Source organism: Podarcis tiliguerta (genome assembly GCF_965153285.1).
Source record: "Podarcis tiliguerta genome assembly, chromosome: 3".
NCBI lineage: Eukaryota > Metazoa > Chordata > Lepidosauria > Squamata > Lacertidae > Podarcis > Podarcis tiliguerta.
Genome location: NC_139536.1, coordinates 105,399,169 through 105,412,664, shown reverse-complemented (window position 1 = coordinate 105,412,664; position 13,496 = coordinate 105,399,169). Strand labels below are relative to the sequence as shown.

Sequence of the window (13,496 nt, the reverse complement as noted above, 5' to 3'; positions counted from 1 at the left end):
TATAGGGGGAATTGCTTGCCAAAATGCCGATATTAGTCTGAATGCCGTACAAAATGGTGTCTACTGAGAGAAAAGCGCTGATGAATTTACACGAGGACATTTTTTTAAGGAAATGCAAACTGGTGAAGGAATGTGACGAACTGAATTTTCGATCAGAAAAACGGCAGACAGAGAGAAACTGAAATTGACAAGGTTCATCCCTCCGTAATTCCAAAGGGAGAAACACAGACTAGATTTACAACATAAATGGACCATTTATGTGCTACCATATTTAGCTGAGTTGCTTTTTACGTAGCACACAATTGCTGGGCAACATGAACATTGTAAGTGAATATTAATGTTGTTTCTGCAGTATGCAATTGATTACAGCTTCTTTTCTAACCATGTTTGCACATACCTCTAGGCTTAATGCGACAATAATTCGAGAGTAGATCTGAATTGGGCAGAAATTAGACTTGTAATGGATTTCACATGGATGAACAACACCTTGGAAACCTCTTCACCTCTTCAGATATGCAAAAGAAACCTTAATTATTTGGTAGGTTTAAAAATATGAGGGTCAGGGAAAGGATATGTCGACTCCTGTTTTCAGAAAAAAGGAAAAACCCTATACGCTGCAATAAATCACAGGCTTAGCCCAATGACAAAGCTTTATGAATTAGATGTGGATGGAAAGGCAATACCCTGATTTCATTAAGAGCCTGCAATGCATTTTCTAAATCTGATTTGTGCGAAGAGACGCCAGCAATTTTACCTGCATGGATATGGCTGAGGTTGGACAGCTTTGCATGCTTAAGTTACTTAAATGTGCCCATATAGTTTTGTAGCTGTGTTGCAATTTTAATTTTTGTCGTGAGCTGCCTCAAGTGTATGACGAGGTGGTATCTAGATGCTTCAAGGAGAAAGAAGGAGACTACGAGAAGGGAGGCATTTTGTCATGTCAGCACTTAGCCGCTTTTTGTGCTATTCATTATTTAGCAGCCAGGCTTTTTGGATGCCTGTCAAACATTGCTTTGCAATCCTGGAAAGAATTCGGTTTCAAACCTCAGTGGATCATTTCAGATGATGAAGAAAAGCCTTGGATTTTATTTTTAGCACTTTGGAGCACATCAGGATTCAGTGGCAGACCAACCTTTCACCAGTCATGGTGGATCAGACTGAAAGGTCCATTTGATTCAGCGTCCCATTCTCCCTCTCTCTCTTTTTAATGATTTTTATTGAAGTTTCAAAACACCAACCAACAGAAACATCACGTCTTATTACACATATCCTGCTTTATGCTCCATAGAGCCATTGACTTCCGTCCTTCCCTTCCACCAGTTTTCCTATTCCAATCTATAGTTCACAGTTTATTTAATTAAAAATTACACCATGACATAAGATTTACTTCAATCCTGCCAACATTTTCATATTTGTACAGGTCTCACTTATATAAACCATAAATTTACTCCATTCTTTTTGGTACTTTGTGTCCTCCTGATTCCGAATTCTGTGTGTCAATTTAGCCATTTCAGTGTATTCAACCAGTTTTATCTGCCATTCTCTTATCGTCGGCATCTCCTGTAACTTCCACTTTGGGGCTATCAGAACTCTAGCTGCTGTTGTTGCATACAGATATAGTCTTTGGTCTATCTTCTTAATATCTTCTCCCACCAAGACTAGCAAAAATTCTTCCGGCTTTTTGGGAAAACTATACTTAAACATCTTTTTTAACTCATTATAAACCGATTCCCAAAACTCTTTTATTTTATTGCATGACCACCACATTTGCTAGAAGTCGCCGCCCTTTACCTTGCATTTCCAACAAGTTTTACTACTTGTCCTATACATTTTTGCCAGTTTGGTGGGAGTGTAGTACCAACGATAGACCCATTCTCATAGTGGCCAATCAGATGCCTATGAGATGCTCAGAAGCAAGACGTGACTCTTCCCCCCCCCAAGTTTCTCAGAAAGTGGTATTCAGTGGCATGGACCTCTCATGCTGGATATAATAAATTGCCACCATCAATATAGTCGCTGGTGGCTTCATCCTTGAGCATGCACTGTATTTGTGTCAAATTTGGTGTATGCAATATTTTGGGAGTGAGGGGGTCAAGGTAGTTTTATGGGCAACTGCATGATTTGAGTAAACACAGAAAGTGTGGAACAAGCAGGGTTAGTATCTGTCTGTCTTGGGAGACCATGGGAAAGTACACCTTCAGGGATGAAATCAAACCATTACAGAGTTACAGCGCCTGCTGTGGCTGAAAAGACCAACAGGGGAGAGAAATGTTTTGTTGCAGCTGGGGCAGATGAAGGCATCTGGTTGTGCTGATGCAAGTGTAAGGTAAAGGTTAAGGTACCCCTGACCGTTAGGTCCAGTCATGAATGACTCTGTGGTCCAGCTCGCTTTACAGGCCAAGGGAGCCGGTGTTTGTCCACAGACAGCTTCCGGGTCATGTGGCCAGCATGACTAAGCCGCTTCTGGCGAACCAGAGCAGCGCACGGAAATGCCGTTTACCTTCCCGCCAGAGCAGTGCCTATTCATCTACTTGCACTTTGAAGTGCTTTCGAACTGCTAGTTGGGCAGGATGCAAGTGTACCCAGTGGCGTAGCGTGGGGGTGCAGGGGGGGCCGGCCGCACCGGGTGCAACATCTGGGGGGGGCGCTCGCGCTCGCAGCTCTCTGCCCCTACCTGGCTCACTCACTCTCTCTTACTGCAGTGCTGGCTGTGCGAATCCGATCCGAGCCGCCGGGTCGCCGCCCACTGTGGAGGGGAGGATGCCAGGCGTGCGGTGCGGTGCGGAGAGAGAGCGAGGGACTATCTGGGGGAGGGACAGTGCAGCGGGGGGGGCGTAAATTACTTGCATTGCCCCGGGTCACCGCCCACTGTGGAGGGGAGGGTGCCAGGCGTGCGGTGCGGAGAGAGAGCAAGGGACCATCTGGGGGAGGGACAGTGCAGCGGGGGGGGGGGGGCACAAATTACTTGCCTTGCCCCGGGTTCTGACAACCCACGCTACGCCACTGAGTGTACCATGACGTTAATTTTTTTCTGGGCTTCTCCCAGCTGTCATTCCTCTCTGGTCACTGCTGTGAATGCAGAACCTGACTGTCTCCAGGCTCTGTGGCCATCTGAAAGGGATTCCCACACTGCAGGGTTGTTATTATTTATTAAATTTGCATACCACCCTATACCCACAGGCCTCAGGGCGCCTCACAGGATAAAAACACAAAATAAAAACACAAAACACTTAATCAAAATAAAAACAAGAACAACCCAATAATGCCCCCCACCCAAAAAAAAACAACCACATTTTAAAAGGTAGGTAAAAAGTAAAGGAGCCCTGGACGGTTAAGTCCAATCAAAGACGACTGTGGGATGCGACGCTCATCTTGCTTTCAGTCTGAGGGAGCTGGTGTTTGTCCACAGACACCCCATGTGTCCAGCATGACTAAACTGCTTCTGGCGCAACGGGACAACGGGACGGAAGCCAGAGTGCATGGAAACACCGTTTACCTTCCCACCGCAATTGTACCTATTTATTTACTAGCACTGGCATGCTTTCGAACTGCTGGGTTGGTTTAGACCACAGTACCACCCGCATCCCTATTTTAAAAGGGCATTGAATCTCAGTCAACCAAAGGCCTGGTTAAAGAGGAATGTTTTTGCCTGGCACCTAAAGATATATAATGAAGGAGCCAGGCAGACTTCCTTGGGTTGATGTTGCCAACCATTATGTCTCTGTTAACTCAGAGTTGGTCTGCCAAAAGGCCTGGTGCCTGAGGTCTGCTTCTTGCATAGCACAGCCTTGGGGATCCTGGCAACTTCCATTCTGTGGACATGACCAAGCAAGCGTAGGTGTCACTGAGACAGGAGTTCAAACATACTGGGAATGTGGGCTTTGGAAAGCACATCTTTGTTTGAAACACAGTGCAGCTGTCGTTCCTGACAGATGTAAGTTGTTTCTCACCAAAGCGCAAGAGAAGAATGGTGCATGAACATTTTGCTTCATATCTCAGGTTCTATAAATGCTAGAGACTGGGTTTTTCTCCTAAATAAAGGTAAAGGGGACCCCTGACCATTAGGTCCAGTCGTGACCGACTCTGGGGTTGCAGCACTCATCTCGCTTTATTGGCCGAGGGAGCCTGCGTACAGCTTCCTGGTCATGTGGCCAGCATGACTAAGCCACTTCTGGCGAACCAGAGCAGCGCATGGAAATGCCGTTTAGCTTCCCGCCAGAGCGGTACCAATTTATCTACTTGCACTTTGATGTGCTTTCGAACTGCTAGGTTGGCAGGAGCTGGGACCGAGCAACGGGAGCTCACCCTGTCGTGGGGATTCGAACTGCCGACCTTCTGATCAGCAAGTCTTAGGCTCTGTGGTTTAACCCACAGCGCCACCCGCGTCCCTTTCTCCTAAATATTTAACCCCAAAATAAACAAGCATACTCTTTGCTTTCAAACCAGTTGCACGACAGACTATTGCAAAATCAAATAAGAGTATAGCATACAGCTATCCAGAGCAGGGCCTCGAGCAAGGTTGATGATGGTGGTTGCTGTGATACCTTGCATGGAAATGGGTATAAATGTTGAAGGCTAGGCCTATAATTATGATTACATATTCATGCCTCTTTGATAAATGACACAGAGGAGGACTTTCTCTCTCTGCTGCTGTAAGGAGGGAAAGAGAACTGGCTGCAATTGCCCGTGTTTTGTTAGCTCCCAAATGAAAAAGAAGCGAAGTCCCAACTAAAGAAGAGTGGCAACTTAAATTGATGGAATATGCACAGCTTGTGGATCGAACTTATAGAATAAGAGAACAAGGAGAACATTTGTTTAAAGAAGATTGGAAAATGTTCATTGAATATATGGGGGGAATTGTGTACACTTGAAAATGTTGGCAGCATTAAGATAAATTCAAACAAGATTTGATGGAAGTAATAATGGGAATACTCAATGGTTTAGTTTATATAAAATATGCAGGGATTTATGCTACGCAAAATGAACTTTGGAAAGAGAAGGGAAATCATTGATATTTGAAGGTTGTTTAAAGGAATGTTCTAAATTCTGAAACAGAAAAATTGTGTGTGTGTGTGTGTGTGTGTGTGTTTACCTTCTTTGTAGCATGATTTGAAAGGGAAGAGGGCTACCTTGCCAAATACATAAATGCCATTTGCATCGTAGCGCAATGAATGATGCATCTTTTGGCAGAATGTGACCACCACACATACCCATTTCTATTTTGTTAGTCTGAAATTCAGGGCACACATGGTTTATTTGGGCATTAACCATAACCCAAAGAAACTGATCCACGTTTTTAAAATGTCCCTGTCTCAAGCGCCATCTTGTGGACATACTATACTGTGTTTCTTTTTTAAAAAAAGGAAAGCGATGCTTGTGGGTCTGTTGCGGTAAAGATAACAAAGAGACTTGCGGCAATTATTGTGGTGGCAATCGGCCTCCTTGAACTAGCATCCACTTCTCGGGAATGATGAAATGGCATCTGTTGTTGGCAGTTGTGTACATGCATAAAGGGGGGGGGGGTGTGGAGTCTATACATTGTGAGCAAATGCTTTGTATGGTGTCTGTGACAGCAGACAAAGGAAAGTGACTTCTTGTATATGCTAATGTGGGTTCTAGTCCATGCAAACTTATGCCTCAATGGTCTTTTTGTTCTTAAAAAAAAAAATAATACCCTGATAACAAAGCCAAAGGCTGTCTATTATAATTACTACTACTATTAAAAAAAGAGGGACGCGGGTGGCGCAGTGGGTTAAACCACAGAGCCTAGGACTTGCCAATCAGAAGGTCGGCAGTTCGAATCCCCGTGATGGGGTGAGCTCCTGTTGCTTGGTCCCTGTTCCTGCCAACCTAGCAGTTCAAAAGCACGTCAAAGTGCAAGTAGATAAATAGGTACTGCTCCAGCGGGAAGGTAAACGGCATTTCCGTGCACTGCTCTGGTTTGCCAGAAAGCGGTTTATTCATGCTGGCCACATGACCTGGAAGCTGTACGCTGGCTCCCTCGGCCAATAAAGCGAGATGAGAGCCGCAGCCCCAGAGTTGGCCACGACTGGACCTAATGGTCAGGAGTCCCTTTACCTTTACCTTTAAAGGACCCCTGCACGGTTAAGTCTAGTCAAAGGTGACTATGGGGTGCGGCGCTCATCTCGCTTCAGGCCAAGGGAGCCGACGTTTGTCCACAGACAGCTTTCCGGGTCATGTATAACTAAACTGCTTCTGGTGCAACAAAACACCATGACGGAAACCAGAACGCACAGACACACCATTTACCTTCCCGCCGCAGCAGTACCTATTTATCTACTTGCACTGGCATGCTTTTGAACTGCTACGTTGTCAGGATTTGGGACACAGCAACGGGCGCTCACTCCGTCATGGAGATTCGAACCACCAACCTTCCGATCAGCAAGCCTAAGAGGCTCAGTGGTTTAGACCACAGTGCCACCAGCGTGCCACCAGTATTAATGTACAAGGCACTAATATTAGCCTTTTCTTTCAAGGTAGGAAAGACCTCTATTCTTCCTGCCTACACCATGAAGAGAAAAGTATACCCAGTATATCAGGGAAGTCAATACACTTTATGTAGCTTGTTTGCCAGTTGGCCTAATTTCCTAAGCCACTAATGACACCTTTCCCAATTTCAAATATTATAACAATTGGCTTAACATTCATATAACACCAGAGAAGGGTAATTTAGTCATTTGGAGTTATTCTAGATTAAGGGCCTGCTGTTAGGATTTGGTATAGAAGGGGGAACCTTTTTTTGATAATAAGATTTCCCACCACTCCAGCTCACAAAGGATTTGATTGACAAAGCAAAGGGTTCCGAGGATTCTCAAAATAGCTACAATGCTTTCATTGTGCATAAAATGTTCAATGTCTTCATTCAGTGGGAACACTTGATTTCAGCAGGTGTTAAGGTTAACAAACCACATTGCAACGATATGAATGATATGACTGCTGGTGTGGATGTGAACTGATAGGGATACATGTATGTATGCATGTACCAGGGACTGCCACCCCTGTTTGATTTGCTTGCCAAGCCTGCCCACCTACCAATCCCTTTGCCGAACCACTCTCTGACGCTCCCTCTCCTTAAAACACTGCCCCAGTGAAATTTAATGGAGGAGGGGAGTGCTTCAGAGAGGTCTTTGGAGCACCTTCCACACTCCTTGAAACAGCTCAACTACACTGCTTGCTTGCCTGCTTGCCTGCCTGCCTGCCTGCCTGCCTGCTGGACTGTTATCATGGCCCTCTGCTGGCAGCTGCATGAATTGCAGCATGATGACAGTCTTATAATTTTATTATATGGGTAAGATATGTGTAAGGGACACGGGTGGTGCTGTGGGTTAAGCCACAGAGCCTAGGACTTGCCGATCAGAAGGTTGGCGGTTTGAATCCCTGCAACGGGGTGAGCTCCCGTCGCTCGGTCCCTGCTCCTGCCAACCTAGCAATTCAAAAGCATGTGAAAGTGCAAGTAGATAAATAAGTACCGCTCCAGCAGGAAGGTAAATGGCATTTCCGTGCGCTGCTCTGGTTCGCCAGAAGTGGCTTAATCATGTTGGCCTTATGACCCGGAAGCTGTACGCTGGCTCCCTCGGCCAATAAAGTGAGATGAGCGCCGCAACCCCAGAGTTGGCCACGACTGGAGCTAATGGTCAGGGGTCCCTTTACCTTTAAGATATGTGTATGTGTGTACGCTTACTCCTTTGAATCACTTCCCCTTTCACTACAAACCAGAGCTTGCCACATGAGAGCAAAGCTGCCTCTCCTCCAGTCCTGTTTCTAAGTCACACTCTCAGTAGAACCTTTGAAAGAAATGAGCATGGCTAGCTTCAGTTTCGTTGATTTTAATGAGTCTGCTCTGAATAGGATGTAGTTGAATACAACCCACTACAACCTGGCCTTGAGACTGGATGTCACAGTCTTGAGATCACTAACCCAAGCTGTGACACAGTGGCAGCAACCTTAACAAACAGTTAACTATACAGGTGGTTTTCACTAGGCAATTGGACATGGTTGGGACAATGCCATTACACTTTTCTGGGGGCTGAAAGGAGAAGGCCATTGATCAGGAATTTCAGTCTATCCTGGGATACTCAGTAAATAACAAGACCTGGTTCCTAAAAATCCACTGCAGTCAGGGTAGGCACTATTGAGCTAGATGGACCATTAGTCTTCTCTGGATAAAATATGATCGCTTGGTGACCATGCCAGGCAGTGGCGTAGCGTGGGTTGTCAGCACCCAGGGCAAGGCAAGTAATTTGTGCCCCCTAACCCGGGGCAAGGCAAGTAATTTGCCCCCCCCCACTGCACTGTCTCTCCCCCAGATAGACCCTCGCTCTCTCTCCGCACCGCACCGCACGCCTGGCACCCTCCCCTCCACAGTGGGCGGCGACCCGGCGGCTCGGATCGAATTCGCACAGCCAGCACTGCATTGAGAGAGAGTGAGTGAGCCAGGTAGGGGCAGAGAGCTGTGAGTGCGAGCGCGCGCCCCCCAGATGTTGCGCCTGGTGCGGCCGGCCCCCCCTGCACCCTCCACGCTACGCCACTGATGCCAGGCGTCAGTTTTGCATGGTATTTTAATCAACACACACGTTTGCATACATCAAATGCCACAATCTTAATGGGGACTTGATTCATGATCCTTCTGCTTCGGCAGCCGGATGAGGGAAGCCCTCTCCCAAGCCCATCAAAAAACAAATGGTCCGCAAATGACTAAACCGGTAATAGCAGGAAAATAAGAGGCAATCTCTGCAGGTTGCCTGAATCGAAAGAGTTGCTTCAGCTACCGACAAGCTCCCAAAGGCGCCAAAACAAAGCAGGGCACGTGATCCAAAATCTATGCAGGAAACAAAAATGCAAGGTTGTCATAGCAACTGCAACACATCACCTGAAATTTAAAGATAGGAGTTTAAAGAAAAACCCAAAACAAGCCCTGTGAGCAGAATATTTCAGTGCTGCAAAAGAAGCAACTTCCTCTCCACTCCAGTGTTTCTATGGCAAATAGCCATGACACAAAATTTGGGTGTGGGTGGCATTTTCCTCTATGTACCCCCTCTTTTCCCTAATGCAGCTGTTCTTACCCTAGCCCCCAAAATAGATGGAGTCTTGAAATTAACTAGATGAGTCAAGAAATAGTTTTCAAGAAGAAGAAGAAGAAGAAGAAGAAGAGTTTGGATTTGATATCCCGCCTTTCACTCCCTTTAAGGAGTCTCAAAGGGGCTAACAATCTCCTTTCCCTTCCTCCCCCACAACAAACACTCTGTGAGGTGAGTGGGGCTGAGAGACTTCAAGGAAGTGTGACTGGCCCAAGGTCACCCAGCAGCTGCATGTGGAGGAGCGGAGACGCGAACCCGGTTCCCCAGATTACAAGACTACCGCTCTCAACCACTACACCACACTGGCTCTCATTTCAATCTGGTAAATGCTATCTGGTAAACCAGCATTTCAATCTGGTAAATGCTATGTGTGTGCTTGAGTGGCAGGGAGAGGAAGACTGGACACATATACACTGTTTTGAATTAACTATATCACTTGATGTTGCAGGTGTAAAAGTAAGCCCTTGTTTTCACATCCAGCTTATCCTGGAAATGTGGAAAAGTGGAAGGAACACTGTTCCACACCTGGTGGAGCTGCAAAAAATCCAAGGCCTACTGGGGTATATGATTCATGAAGAACTCAAAAAAATGTTAAAAACATCTATACAAAAGAAACCAGAGGCATATTTATTAGGCTTGTTGGGGAAAGATATACCACAGAAAAAGAAAGGAATTTTCTTATATGCCACAGCAGCTGTCAGGATACCTTTTGCCAGCAAATGGAAGAGTGAGGCAATACCGTTAAAAGACGATTGGCTGCATAAACTAAGCAAGTTCATAGAAATGGCAAAGCTGACTGCCTATATCAGAATGCAGACAAACCAACAACTTAGACTAGAATGGCAATGCTTTGAAGAATATATGGACAAATGTTGTTCCAAAGTGGGATGCGGGTGGCACTGTGGGTTAAACCACAGAGCCTAGGACTTGCCAATCAGAAGGTCAGCGGTTCGATTCCCCGCGACCGGGTGAGCTCCCGTTGCTCGGTCCCAGCTCCTGCCAACCTAGCAGTTCGAAAGCACGTCAAAGTGCAAGTAGATAAATAGGTACCGCTCCGGTGGGAAGGTAAATGGCATTTCCGTGCACTGCTCTGGTTCGCCAGAAGTGGCTTAGTCATGCTGGCCACATGACCCGGAAGCTGTACGCTGGCTCCCTCAGCCAGTAAAGCGAGATGAGCACCACAACCCTAGAGTTGTCCGTGACTGGACCTAATGGTCAGGAGTCCCTTTACTTTTATCTTTATTGATCCAAAATAATACGTATTTTGATATGTTTAGATTAAAGGAGTAAAGCGGAAAGAACGACATTCTCTAGGAATGTTATAAAGAGATAAAAATTCAAAATCCAAAGAGTGCAAGGATCACATAGAATTTTAAAAATAAGGAAGTTGTGGTATGGTAGAGGGAAGTCGAGGGGTGTGGCAGTGGGAGGGGAATGAGGGGGGAGGATTTTTGTTTGTGTAAATAACAGTGTATTTTTGTGTGCTTTTGTTTTGGTAGAATGTACTTTTTCTTTTTCTCTTTTTGTATTAATAAAACTCAATAAAAAATAAGAAGAAAAGAAAATAAGGATACTGGACAATTCCAGCAGAAACAGGAGTGGAAAATTCTGATGTTTGCTTATTTGTCCCATGTCTGGACTGAAAATCAATGCAGCGAAAGCAATAAATATTCACTGCTGTTTTTGCTTTCAGTCCACAAATTAATCATAATTGATTCTTTTACATACACCCCGCCACACACAACTGCTACCCTTTTGTATGGTGTTTCTTTTCCACTGAAATGAATGGGGTAGAAAGATGTAAGGTAAAGGGCCCCTGTACAAAGCCACTTTCTATAAACAAACATTTACTGAGCGTTTTCCACCCAAACATTCCAAGGTGGTGCATGAGATTAAGAACATAATTTGGCACTCCTGCCAAGGTGTTTGCACTGCACCAACTTCCTTGCTGCCTCACCCCTTCCGCTAAGCAACAGTTGTAATGGGATCAGGAACAAAAGTGATTTAGAAACGGTTATGCGGGTGGAATCAGTTCTGTGTGACACCTGTGGGAAAAGGAAGCCAAGAAGTGCTTACTGGTTTCCGTTTTGTATATAGCTTGGCGGCAGCACACTGCTAAATAAAGTTGGTTCCTTTCTAATCCAGTCTCGACAAACCTAGACAGCATCTTAAAAAGCAGAGACATCACCTTGCCAACAAAGGTCTGTATAGTTAAATCTATGGTTTTCCAAGTAGTGATGTATGGAAGTGAGAGCTGGACCATAAAGAAGGCTGATCGCCGAAGAATTGATGCTTTTGAATTATGGTGCTGGAGGAGACTCTTGAGAGTCCCATGGACTGCAAGAAGATCAAACCTATCCATTCTGAAGGAAATCAGCCCTGAGTGCTCACTGGAAGGACAGATCCTGAAGCTGAGGCTCCAATACTTTGGCCACCTCATGAGAAGAGAAGACTCCCTGGAAAAGACCCTGATGTTGGGAAAGATGGAGGGCACAAGGAGAAGGGGACAACAGAGGACGAGATGGTTGGACAGTGTTCTCGAAGCTACCAGCATGAGTTTGACCAAACTGCGGGACGCAGTGGAAGACAGAAGTGCCTGGAGTGCTCTGGTCCATGAGGTAACGAAGAGTCGGACACGACTAAACGACTAAACAACAACAACAACAACAATTCAGTCTCTGTGGATCATTTGCAAACACTACAACAGTGACTTAGCTCAGCAGCTCTGATACATCCAGCAAATTGCTTCTGCTTTTAACCTTTTTTTAAGAAAAACCCTTTCTTACATACGCATGAAGAAAAACCAAATTTGAGCAGGGATTCCTGTCTCTGACAGCAAATTTTTGTTTTCCCCATGCCCTTTTCTATGGACTCAGGTACCACGGACAAACCAGGGGTCCTCTGGTCTGTGACACTGAAGCTCAGGACAGATAAAATCCAAATATTAACCTGGCGACATAGGTGGTGGGGAAAAGAGCTAAAATAATACCAAACTATCCCTATCTTGCTTAACTAAAGCTCTTTAACAAGCCATTAACTTTATTGTTTTCTTAAATCATTCATGAATAATATGATCAGATTAGAGGCTAGGGCTGAATTCTTGCTGCCAATTCTCTGTTCCCAGGTACTGTTATTGATATGAAAGATCTGCTAGGCACCTGTGAGCAATTTAATTAAGCTTTCATGAGCAAGACAAAGCACTAAAAACTATCCTTTAATGCTTCCCTGCTGCAAGTACATTGAGAGAGGTCCTTCAGTAGCTGGCCAGTAATTAAGAATCATAGCGATGCCTATTTTTTTCCCCTTTCCTTTTCCCATGGCTGATGCTGCATGTATTTTCAGGGAAATGCCCTCTGGAGATTCTCTGGGACTTGCAGTTCCAATCACTAGTGAGAAAACATGCTTCCCTCGGCCCTTGGATGCTTTCACAGCCTTCCTCTGCTCTCCATACAAGGCGCATTTTTGGACCTTGAGGCAGGGAAATGAACACATAGTTTCAGGCTCAGAAGGCACTGAGCATGACTAAACCGCTTCTGGTGCAACAAAACACCATGATGGAAACCAGAACACACGGAAACGCCATTTACCTTCCTGCCGGAGCGGTACCTATTTATCTACTTGCACTGGTGTGCTTTCGAACTGCTAGGTTGGCAGGAGCTGGGACACAGCAACGGAAGCTCACCCTGCCGTGCGGATTCAAACTGCCGACCTTCTGATCGGCAAGCCCAAGAGGCTCAGTGGTTTAGACCACAGTGCCAACAGCATCCCCAACAAGACTTGTAGCAGACATGCCGTTTCTCCTGTTTCTTTGCATGTTTCTTTGCATTTCCTGATCTATTCCTTGCTGGTTTCACAAGACGCACAGCAGTAACTCAAGAATGGCAGGAATACACTTGCGCTAGACTCAATTTTCATTCCCAGTTGTCTTCCTATTTAGTACAGTAGTACCTCGCGTTACATATGCTTCAGGTTACATACGCCTCAGGTTACAGACTCTGCTAACCCAGAAATAGTACCTCGGGTTAAGAACTTTGCTTCAGAATGAGAACAGAAATCATGGTCCGGTGGCGCGGCAGCAGCAGGAGACCCCATTAGCTAAAGTGGTGCTTCAGGTTAAGAACAGTTTCAGGTTAAGAACGGACCTCCAGAACGAATTAAGTACTTAACCTGAGGTACCACTGTACACATCATTTTTAACCAGCGGGGTGGAGGGCGGAGAGCACTCCTTTTGGTTTGCTGCTTATGCACGATGGTGTATGGATGAATAATTCACTAGCCTCGAACATAAGAAAGACGAGCTGGACTACTCACATGAGAGGCTATTGTTTCGCATCTGTCCTAAAAGCTTAAGTAAGGGCCTGCAATGCATTATTGGCACACAAGAAAGACAAACATGTC

General features: G+C 45.5%; 1 long non-coding RNA gene across 1 annotated transcript in view; it reads left to right on the top strand.

Moving 5' to 3' along the window:
- Positions 1-8,557: 8,557 nt before the first annotated feature.
- LOC310673568 overlaps positions 8,558-13,496 on the top strand; it is a 36,703-nt gene continuing 31,764 nt past the window's right edge. The window contains exons 1-2 of the long non-coding RNA XR_014509117.1: positions 8,558-9,137; positions 9,444-9,546. This is a non-coding gene — a long non-coding RNA (uncharacterized lncRNA). The remainder of the gene's footprint in view (positions 9,138-9,443; positions 9,547-13,496) is intronic.